Raw genomic sequence first — 12492 nt, 5'->3', positions numbered from 1 at the left:
GGAGAAATGGGCTCTGGGTCACTTCAACTGGCTATGTGCATATCAGCTGGTTGTAGTTTTTGCTTTCTTCATGAGCTGCCATTCAGTTGCTGGACCATACCCACCAGTTAGTTACTGGGCCTTCAGTGAGGGGGAGCTGACTTTCATCATTGTGCTTGCAAGACTTCTTTAGGGAACCAAATGAACCTATCGAGAAAGGCAAGAGACATAAGAAAAAATGGCTCTTCAAGAAACTATGCCTTTCTAATTTAATTTCAAGCAGAGCATGGCACCAGGTTATGCTGAAGCCTCTGCATTGAAATAGAAACTAGCCTGCTATTTCCCAGCTACAGGTCTAATCTTCACTTTCCCCATCTTTTACTGCCATCTACTGCCTACGGCTGGATAGAGTCATTGTTGGACCAACTTGTTTCTGCTTTATTCTGTTTATTTAAGAGCTGCAAGTTTTGATAAAATCATTGTTTCCACTGGCCTTGGAAGGTTTGTTTTAAATCTTTTTTATTTCCCTGTTAGCTTTTCAGCACAGATATATCATATTGAGTTACTAGTGGGGAAAAAAAAAAAAAAAGGGCATTTTAGCTCAAAAGGGAAGAGGGGGTGCAGGCAGTGTAGCAGCCTTTCTGCATTTGATGATGCCCCTTGCAGGATTCCTGCCTGACTTTGGAAATTCCTGGCAAGGAGTAAGGAAAAGGGCTAGCTTGTAGAGCAGGGGAATGGGATTTGCTTTAATAGGAACTGGCTCATTTTTTATTACCTCAGACAATGCTAAATATGTCATGTTTTCAGGGGAAGATAAATTCCATCACCACCTCACATCTTCTTGCAGTGGTGTGGCAGAGTGAAGGGGAGTGTACCTTATGTTCATGAGGAGGGATGAGATTTTATAATCATAAACTATCAGAGGCTAGGGCAGGAGAGCTGAATTGCTTCTGTCAGCAGAGTCCCTAATGAGAGACACACAGCATTTCATATGGTGTGGAACAGCAGTGCACTGACAAGGGACCTGCAGAGAGGGCTTTTGGGATGGATTAACTGTAATGGCAAGCTCTGGACATATTTGGGGAGAAATCATGGCTAAAGAAAGGAGAAGACAACCCAGAAAAGTCAAGTATTGCACCTCAGGATTTTGAAAACAAATATTTTTATTTTTATTTTTATTTTTACTTTTATTTTTACTTTTATTTTTATTTTTATTTTTTATTTTGAAGCAAAAAACAAACAAACAAAACAAACAACAAACCACAACCCTCCCAAAGATTAATTCAAAACAGGGCTTTCTAAAATCATCCAAAATGCATCTTAACAGTCAGTCTCAGAGCATTACAGTTTTGACGCCTAACCTGCAGCCAGGACTGGCAAAATGGCTTCAGGAAGCACCCCAAAGTTCTCTCAGGTGAAGGAAAGCAACTGTCTGCTTGGACAACAGCATCCTGCAGTGTGCCTCTCAGTATACGTGCTGTCAGGCAACAACATCATTTGCGTATCGGCTGATTTAATCACTTCAGGAAACTGGCTGCAGGTAGTGTCCTAACTCTTTAGTTAGTATCTTGTAAATGATCAGATAGGCTTAAAGTCAGGCAGAAATCAGTCAGAAAAGGTCAATGCTTCAATTTTTGCTGTTGATAAAGGGAAGCAAGACTAGACAGATTTTTATTATGGTTGGCCCTTGATGGATTTCTTCTCCTGTCTCACATGCAACCACCAGGTAAGCCCACCTGTATGTACTGGCACTCCTGGTGTCAGAACAGAACAGGAGAGCAGGCTTCAAATTCAGCCTCTTCCATGTTGGTGTGACACAACCTCCTAGAAAAGCAGCCTTGCTGTCTTGGGCTCTCAGTCCACTGGGAGCTGCTTTAAGTTTAACAACAATTAGTTCGTGTTGTAACACAAGCAGGAAGCATAACTGGAGCATATGCATTTCACAGGGTCCTATAAATGCATAGTGAAAAGGCACAGTACTAGATCACACCTTACACACTTCTTACTTGGCAGAGCAGGATTCCTCTCTGCAATCTATTCTTTGGAGATCTGGTTTGCTTTAATGCAACTTAAGCTTTACATTAAATGTAATTTTTGCCACCTCCATGCAGTCTGGCACTTACTATAGGAACAAAGTATTGAACCACTTAGCTACCAGCACGTCTCTTGCCAGGCACAGATACCTGCCTGCAGATACCTGCCCTGTGGCCCAGAATAATTTTTCTTTATTCTAGTGCTTTCCTTCCTACTTATAAACCTTTTGCACTGGCTCAGACAATTGCCCTCTTCACTTGCCACTTTTAACTTTTAAAAAATCTTTAATGACTTGCCATAAAACCTTGAATTGACTATGTTTGATATATTACCCAACCCATTTTCCCTGTAGGCATGTGCAGTCATATGCTACATTACAGCTAGTGGGAGCTGGCCCAGAGAAAAGGGAGAAATCTTGTTCCAGAAGAGCAGGCCCCAGACTTAAGAACTGAATCGCAGTGCTCAAGTCTATTTTGACACATACTGCCTCCACAAAACTTCCAGAGGACAAGAAAGAAAAAAAGCTGATGGCATACTTGGGAGCAGAGAAAGAATTTATTAACTCTGCAGTCTTCATTCGCCACGAGAGGCAAAAGGACAATCCAGTGCCATAGGCAGATATCACAGCATTCTTCATCTTGGTATAGCATTTACATATAACGCACTTTCTGCAAAGTGCATAGGTAGAGGATATTCCTGGTTAGAGACACTCCTCTGAGTGTATTATTTTCATATTATTCTTCTTAATCTTGGTTTAGTACTTACATATAATTCACTTTTTACAAAGAATAGCTAGAGGATACTCCTCAGTAACACACTCCTCTGAGTGTGTTATTTACTCTGTGTCAGAGGTTAATTTACATTCCTTTTACACCTTCCTACTCATACCCCCCTGATTCTTACTGTTCTTGTACTTCCTGTACTTCCTGATGAAGACCATCACTTTAGAAAATATTACAAAGGCAGTTAACGCTATGACTTCACAAATAACCATGAAGTGCAAGGGAAAGGGAGTGCAGTGTGTTCTGCGCCTCTCCGCTACCTTCTCACCTCAACCCTTCTCACTGCTGCACTGAGCTGAGCTGCTCACACTGAGCCTCTGCCTGGGGTTTGATCTGCAGCTCCACACCTTAGAACGATCAAGGCTCCCTATAGATCTCCAGCGGCTACTCTCAGCTCACCCTTGTCTTGATGAGAAAGCATGGGGGATGATGAGGGGTTCTGCCATCTGAACTTTTGTTTTGCAGTGCAGACAAATGCACATTGGCCTGTGACCTAAGAAAGGATGTGCTGGGTATAGTTCTCTCTGTATGTGGTCTCTGTTCAGTCAAATTTGTGAATGTGTGGTTTGTGGTGTGTGTATGTGGCTGAGGAATGGTTTTATGAGCTGAAATTTAGGTACTGTGTGCTATATTTGTTTGCAACTGTAACATAAATTACAACTTGCAAAGTCCTTTGCAAATGTAGACATCTTGTTCCTTTGCCTTCTCACTGAGCCAACAGCTGGCTGTCATCCAGTCTTTTTATAATGGTAAATAAAAAAAGATCCGGAAGCAAGCCAGTGTGACCTCACTACACAATTCAGTGCTTGAGTGAGCTAATTCCTTATCTTGATAAGGTCCTTCCAGCTATACTTAATAATCCATCAGAATAACACTGTCTGTTGTGCATTCATCTTATGTCACCTTAACCCCAAAGACACCGCGAGAAGCCTTGGCTGGAGCAATGATACAAAGGAGCATCCAGAGAACAGGGATGGAGGGGGCTGACCCTAATTCTGTAGGATAACGTGCAGCCAGATGCTGAGGCTGGGCAGCGAGTCGATAGGGGCTCCTCAGCCACTGAGTGAGCCCAAGGACGGCTCTAGCAAGCACATCTAAACTCTTTCCTCAGTTTCTTTGTTAAATGCCACATTCACATCATAGTACAGTGTGCTGGTTTGACTGAAAACGGGTTAATTTTCTTCATGCAGTTAGAAACCTTTTTTCATAGCTAGCATGCTCATTATTTGGAGTTAGTTTGAGAACAAGAAGATAACAACCCAGCACATAGTTAATGTTTTTAATTGCTCTGGTCTGAGAGCCAAGGACACTCTGACTGCTCTGCCCACAGGTGTGAGGCAGCAAGGAAGGGGGGCAGAAATGGGGCAGAGCTTGACTGACATCCAAACTGATCAATCAGAGTATTCCATCCCATTAGTGTCATGCTCCAGATTTAAGAGTGGGGCCTTCCGGTTGACTCTTCCAATCTCTCTGGTTTCTTGGGCGCTTGCTCTTGTGTGCGTTTTGGTTTTTTATTTTTCTTGTTGAAGCTGAGGGAGTTTTTGGTACAGGATGCTTTTGCCATTTTGCAGAGGCCTCTGGGCTTTTCTGCCTTTTTCCTCTCTTTTCTCTCTCTCTGGGATCAACTTTAGGAACAGGTGTGGCTTGCTGGGACTAGTTGCTCTGTTGTGGATAGCTTGTAAAGAATTTCCTTGAGTATGTTTTATTTCTATTTTATACATATATATATATATGTATATATATATATATATTTACTGGTGGTGTATTAGTATCTTGTTATTCTATTAAACTATGTTTACCTCAATCCAAGTTTCTCTCTTCCCTTTTGATTCTCTCCCCTGTTGGGGGGATGTGGGAGGGCATGAGTGAGCAGCTCTCTTGCTAGTTTGGGTTAAACCATGACATACAGTAACATATTTAAAACTAATCACTCTGATCAAAACTTTGTAGATGTCAACCCTTCAACAGAAATCTTTCCTTCACTGACTGCTGGTTATTTCCTTCATCTCTTAGCAAAGAAATTATCATTTTTCAGCAGCAGCAGCTTTTTATCAAGTTCAGTTCTTTCAACTCTGGCCTGGAATTGGGTTCTTCATATCCCAGAGATATCCAGATAATAACAGTTACTTTGCTCATAAACTTTTCCGTGTTTTACAACATATAAATCCTGATGGAAATAATTGACAGTCCTTTTAAGTCCTCCCATCTGGAAGGATCCAAAATTGCCTGTAACAGTAAATCTCATGTATTTCAACCAAATGTGAAACACATCCTCTGTGTTGTAAAACACAGCAGCCCTAAGAGTAAATTTGATCCAACACTTCCCAGGATAGTGCCAGGCTCTGGGTTATTTTGGGATGGATTGTTCTTCATTTGCCATGCTGAGGCAGATGTACTTTATGTAGACTATCTACATACTCATTTAATATACTCAAATGGATTCTTCAGCAATTTTGAAGTATTTTGTTAATTTTATTTTGCCTAGAATTATCAATGAATGTGATATCAATTCACAGAATTCTGTCATTGTCCAATGGATATTTTTTTTTCCCAAGTTCAACATCACGTTTCTCAGAGCGGGCTGGGAGGTGCTTGCAGGACAGCATGAAGGTCAAGGGAGGATGACTTCTGGAGCCTTTGTTACTTTCCTGCCACAGTAACTTTGTTGTATTTTCCAAGATCACCTCCCACAGCTTTAATGGGAGAGAAATTATTTACTTCCCTCTTATGCCATTACTCTAAAGTATTCTGGACACAGGTTGGTGGGGCAGCATTTTGCATTTGACTGATGTACCCTGCAGATATTTAATCTATAAACCATTTTGATTCCTTCTAGATTAAAGGATTTACAAGACTATCAATACTTTCCATTAAAGTTAGTGTAATTTGTTTTTTCTTTATAAAAGCCTTCCAAAACCAAACACCCCCACTTCCCCCCTCTCCCCCCCCCACTAAAAAAGAAACCCCCAAAAAACACAAAAAAAAAAATAAAAACCAACTTGCTGGATCTTCTAGAACTGCTTTCAGTCCAATATTAAAGGTGCTACTTGAGAAGTAGCTGTTGACAATATAAAATGCAACGTGAAAGTAATTAAGATCAAGCAATCCTCTACATTTTAGAACACACTTAGGGCTCAGTTCCAAGACCATTTCTCCACTGACTCAGCAGAACAAGTACTACATTTCATAGTTTATGATTTTCTAACTTTTTAAACTTGCTTTTGTAAATAAATATTATAACTTCAGCTTTTCAATAAGGAAGGTAAGTAGACAGTTTAAATAATATGCCTGTGGTAGGTCATTGTATTATCAATTTTATGACAATATCAACATGGCACAAGCTACAGTGAAGATAAGGGCCCAATTACGCCAGGGTGTGTATAAGATCACACTGGAGTACTAGATATAATTTGAAGAATTTATGGTTTAAAATAAAAGTAAAGGCCTAATAAGTCTATTACTTGTCCAGCTAGACGTGGAAGGACCAGAGTTTCCAATTTGAAGGAAATTCTGCAGCTTTAGATGTGACTCCTTTCCAAAACTGGTAGAAAAAAGAATACTTCCAGATGTATTTTATAAAATATATCTCCAGAAAAATACTGTTTACTGTAAAGAAAAAAAAAAAACAACATTATTTTTGTATTACATAAAATAGCTTTAATACATTAAATTATTTGGAAATGCTATATTGAAATGTTAGTTTCTGCAATTGTTGAAACAGAACCTTTCCACTTTATTGAAAGGTGTTATCCCATTTTTTCCAAGAAGTACAATTACAGAAATTTATTTGTATCTGCAAAATGTTTCCACTTCTGTGAACACCACATTTTATAATTACAAAACGTGTTAGCTCAAACTGCTCTTTGAACTAGCCTATTGGATCAGTGTGTCCTATCACAGACAGGTGAATGCAGCCACCTTGCACATCATCCACTGTCTAAAATCTTCAGAAATCCTGTTTACCCCTCAGATTTCTCAGCAAAGCCTAAGGACCCTAAAGAGCCGCTTTATAAGTAGAAAAATTTATTCATATTCATAAAATATCAAATAGACTCTACCTATCTGATGTAGCTGTGTCATGGAATACTCCTGCAAATTTCTAGCAACCCCAAATTCTCTGGGGTTGGTTTAAAATCAGGAAATCTTTAGAATGGGGATCAATTTTAGCTCTTCTGATCTGTCTTTCTGTATTTAAGACTTAAACAGTACATTTCAAGATCTTTTCCACAGCCAGCATGAAGTAAGCAGGTTCTGCACAAAGAAATGAAAGCACAGATTTCCAGGTTATCGCAGGACTCCAGAGGCTTGGACTGTAAAAGATGGCCCTGCAGGACTCCGAAGACAGAGCTGTTTGCCTGGGCTGCCCACACAGAGCATGGGAGGGATTAGTCACCAAAGGAGAGAAATTCATGGTGCACAATGAATGACAACCTATGCTCACTGGTGGGAAACAGCAAGAAACAATGGGGTTCAAATGCAACCCCTTCAAGTAGGCCAGACTGACAGCCTGACTCTGCAGCGACACATCTCCTCTCCCTCGGGATCTGCAGGACCAACCTCTCCTGAAGCCTCACAAAACAGCCCCATGAAAGAGCTCCCATGCCACATGTCCCAAACTCACACAGGTGTCTCATGTCCTACCCAACTTGTAAAAACAGCACGTTCCCTGGAAAAGAAATGCATGTATGTTCCGGGTGGCTACGCAGAATCAGCAGATACTTGTAAACAGAAACATTCATCTCTTTTTGCCTCTGTTCCTCATTCTACGAATGGAGATGGTAATCCAAGCTGAGTAAAAGATATTAATCAATGTTTATGATCCATGGGTGTATAACGGCAAAAGCCCCATGGGATCCCAGAGAAAGAAGGGAATGAATAATTTTGCATCTAGTCTGAGGGTTATATAATATGCATTAAATAATAGCTTGAGCTGCACATCAAGTGAGGAGGATGAAAGGGACTATTGAAAAACAGCTCATTTGCTGAAAAAAGCGAGATCCTGTGGGAAGAGGAATATGTGATCATCTAATTAAGAAATATATAATTATCCCTACACTTAAGGAGGAAGAACTTCCAAGCTTACAAGTACCCTCATTTCTAGTATTTCTTAACTTTTCCTTTGTAGCTCTACTGTCTTTTGTCAAATGGGTTTCAGTTCCCTTCCAAAAGTAAAACAACAATAAACCCCAGGCTAGTGAACAGTGATTTTGTCCCACACAGCCACCCTGAGTAACCCAACTGAGAAGCAGATCCATCTGTCAGGGCTTCAGCTCAGATGCCTTCCACTTGAGGAGCCAAAGCAGCAGTAGGCAAAGCACACTGAGTCAGAGAGATGTGAAACACCCATCACCAGGGCTTTCTGCTCGCTCTCTCTGCCACTGCTTTCTCTTGGCTTGTGTCTTCAGTATTTCCTCCCCTCCTGACAAGTATCTTAATCCTGAATGTTTCAGTCCCTTGTCTTGCACTTAGTTTAGCCTGTGCTCCCCAGCTGCCCTCTGCTTCCTGCCTTTGTTACAACTTGGGCAGCAGGCGGCACATGGAAGAACACCAAAGCAATAGTCTTCTCTCTCCAAGTACGGGTGACTGGTGCCACAGTGACCAGAGGAATTGCAATTGCAAGTGCAACCTGCTCAGCTATCCCCAGCTGGAGTGTCCTGTAGTGCTTGTGCAGCACTGATGGTCATGGGTTTCAAGCAGCAGGCAAGAGCTGGAACATGCTTGGTGCACCTCCAGACAGCATCTTAAGATCATTTCTGTACTGACCATGTGCTAGAGAGTTTTTTCCAGAAGTTCATCACTTGAGGAAATCTGATTGCTAGTAGTTTTGAGGGGTGCTTTTTGTTCTCCCCCAAATAGGAACTATAAGACATGCACCTCTATCACAGTTAACTTTCAGCTTTCCCTTCAAAAGCACAGAATTTCTATAACTTAAAAAGGTAAGTCCTAAAACAAATCCAAATGAAGGAAAACAAAGTATTTTTCCCTCATCTCCTTGTCAGGACTCAGCATCTTTTGCTGAAGTTTTCAAACAAGAAGTACAATTTCAGTCCAAGCTATAACAGTTCATCCAAGTTATGAGCAACTTAAACATTGCATTAAATTTGTATTTCTACCATCTGCAATGTCAGAAGGATGTTTTTGATGTGCTGCGGATCTATTAATTAGGAAAGAGAGGCAGGAAAATAACTTTAAGGAATTTCTAGACATTTTTAGATACTTTAAAAAAAATGCACCTTCTCAAACAGTGTTCCTTCTGGGGGTGATAATCAGGGCATGGGGACCCAGGTCGTGTTCTCGTCAACCCTGCTGGTGAGGGGAAAGGGTGCAAGGAGGAAGAGGAGACAACTGTGTGTCCACTGGTTGAGGAGCAGGTGTCAGTGACAGGCTTTTTGTTTCTATGACTATGGGACCTTGTCTGAGGATCAACATCTAGTTGTGAGAGGTGGGATCCACATCTCTAAGCAGGACAAAGGCATCCTTGCTGCCAGTATGGCTGATGTGATAAGAAGGTCTTTAAACCAGGACCTATGCAGGAGGGAGAGTCATCAGCAGCCCTGTGAGGGAGTGAGGCACAGGGCTGACAAGTGAAGGGTTTGGGGAGATGTGAACAAAAGAGAACACAAAATTGACAAATGAAAGCTTAAGCCAAACTCAAGCATTTGCATGTTAGCAAGAAAGTGCTAACAAGGCAACATTATTGAATAAAAACTCAGACCCTTTTCTGGCAAATGTCGGGGTGCCTTTCTGCAGTGCTTGTGCATCAATGGAGGAACAACCTAAGATACTAATACATGGTGGGGCCCACCCATTTGGAAAGCAACTTTGCAGAAAAGGACCTGGGGGTTCTGGTGGATACCAAGTTGAACATGAGCTAACAGTGCATCCTTGCTGCAAAGATGACTAACAGTATCTTGAGCTGCATTAGAAGAGTTGCCAGTAGGTAACTCCTCTACAATTGTGAGGCCATACCTAGAGTAATATGTCCAGTGCTGGGCTCTCCAGTATAAGAGAGACATGGACATACTGGAAAGGTTGCAATCAACAGTCACAAAGATGACAAAGGGGCTGGAGCATTTCTCCTAGCAGGAAAGGCCAAGAGAGCTGGGACTGTTGAGAAGGCTCAGGGGATCTTATGTGTATAAATAGCTGAAGTGAGAGTGCAAAGAGGATGGAGCCAGGCTCTTTTCAGTGGTGCCCAGTGGCAGAACCAGAGACAATGGGCACAAACTGAAGCACAGGAGAAGCCGTACGTACCCTCTGAACACTGGAGATAAAGCTGCCTGGACATCGTCCTGGGCAACCAGCTGTAGGTGTCCCTGCTTGAGCAGGGGTGTTGGACCAGATGACCTCCAGAGGTCCTGTCCAACCTCAACTATCTTGTGATTGTTCTGTCCTAAATTTTACAAAAGTTGTTTACAACTAGTTGATGTGAAGTATTCAGAAAATGTAGAGATGCAGAAATTAGTTCTCCACATGCAACAGTTATAATTTTTTATTACCCAAGTTGGTGGATCATTTTCTTCCAACATAATTTTTGAAAAGAGATTCAATAGTGAAGCAGAGGAAATGTATTACCGATTGTCAGCAAGAAAAGAAAAAACAAGACTACTGACTGTGCCTTAGCCTGCTTGCAGTTGTAGAAGGGTCTGCATTGTGGTGTTGCAGCATCTTTTCCTTTTGGATTTGACAGTTGTCAAACCCAGGCTCAAGGTTCCTGAGGAGTTTCAGTAGGGGAGACCTCGAGCAGTTTAAGCCATACCCTGAGGAGTGCCTTCCCAGTGGGCACCTCCTCTGAGATGGCTTTTCAGCTGATACTGGCACTGCTACCTGCAGGATGTTCAGCAAGGGATGCCCTCTGTGTGCACAAGGCGCAGGCATGTCGCAAGAAGAGCCAGAGGCCACGAATGCATGGCAAAGAGCAAATTTTATTTTAGTTACCTCTCTACTGGGGGATCTCCTAAGTAGTACCTAAGCTCCCAGGCAGAGTTGACGCGAGCAGGGACATAGGCACTGCAGCAGTTCAGCCATGTTAAGAAGATCACTGGGCCTGCTGAGCTCACCTGTATTTCAAGGCTTCAGGCAGGCGCAGCCTCCCACTCTTTCTCACAACAAAGCAGGAATCTCAGACATAGTGATAAGTTGTCTAGAGTTTCTCACAGGCCTATGTTATCTAACACAGAGGTTCTACTCATCAAGCACACAAGGTCAGTAAAACAATTAGTGTGATGTATGTGCTTTTTCTACAGACTTGAGTCACTTGAGCGTATTTACATTTAACCAACCTCCTCACCATTCTTCTGATATATTCCCATATACACTCCAAAGACCTTCATTTTTGTTATGGAATCACAGAATGTCCAGAGTTGGAAGGGAACCACAAGAATCATTGAGTCCAACTCCTGTCCCTGCATATGACAACCCCACAGTTCACACCATGTGTCTGAAGGCATTGTCCAATCACTTCTTGAACACTGTCAGGCTTGGGGCCATGACACCTCCCTGGGTAGCCTGTTCCAGTGCTCCACCACCCTCTGGGTGAAGAACCTTTTCCTAATGTCCAACCTAAACCTCTCCTGGCACACCTTCCTGCCATTTCCTTGGGTTCTGTCATTGGTCACCAGAGAGAAGAGATCAGCACCTGCCCCTCCTCCTCCCCTTGTGAGGAAGCTGTAGGTGCCATGAGGTCTCCCCTCAGTCTCCTCCAGGATGAACAAACCAAATGACTTTAGTCACTCTTCATACGGCTTCCTCTCCAAACCATTCACCAACTTTGTAGCCCTTTTCTGGACACCCCCTAGTAGCTTTATATCCCTTTTATCCTGTGGTGCCCAGAACTGCACACAGTGCTCCAGGTGAGGCCGCACCAGTGCAGAGCAGAGCAGGACAATCATCTCCCTTGCCTGGCTGGCAATGCTATGCTTGATGCACTCCAGGACATGATTGGCCCTCTTGGCTGCCAGGGCACACTGCTGGCTCATGTTCAACTTGCCGTTGACCAGAACCCCCAGATCCCTCTCCAAAGAGCTGCTTTGCAGCAGTCTGTTATGAGAACTACCACTGAATTGTCAAGAAGTGGGGATCAGGAGGGAGTACAAAGTGGAAAAAACAAACAAACAAACAAAACCCAAATCAAACCAAAAAACATGGTCTTTGAATGTTCAGGTACAGAGAAGCAAAGCAAACCTTTAAGAAAGCGGAGAAGGCCAGGTGCATGAAGCTTCATCCATCTCATAGGGAAGGATGGACACAAAGCAGAGACAACTAAGAAAAAATATGTGGTGGGAGTGTGGAACAAGGACAGGGTGCTGGGGTGCACACTGCAAATGGGAGCAGAGACATCACTGAAAGGATGTGCAGGGAGACTGTACAAAACCTGGGGGAAGAATAGGGAAAAAGAAGAGGTGGGACAGCAGGCCAGGAAGGTGTGAGGGTAGTGGCAAGGAAATGAGGCAGCAATGGGACAGTGGGGGTGAAAACTTGACATCACCAGCTGAAAACTGTGCGATGCCATGGGAGAAAAAAGTGCCGATGTGGAAAAGGTGACGTGGAAAGAAATAGTTACCACGCCAATGTAAACACCCACCCAGCTACTCACCAACATGCTAGTGTCTCCAGTAAAATGGACATGCACCCACACCCATCTGCCTGCACCACCCTGCGGACAAACACTCCAATGCTTCACTCGCGCTGTCAGGCA

This window comes from Columba livia, unplaced genomic scaffold (assembly GCF_036013475.1).
Source record: "Columba livia isolate bColLiv1 breed racing homer unplaced genomic scaffold, bColLiv1.pat.W.v2 Scaffold_82, whole genome shotgun sequence".
NCBI lineage: Eukaryota > Metazoa > Chordata > Aves > Columbiformes > Columbidae > Columba > Columba livia.
This window is presented reverse-complemented; position numbering follows the sequence as displayed.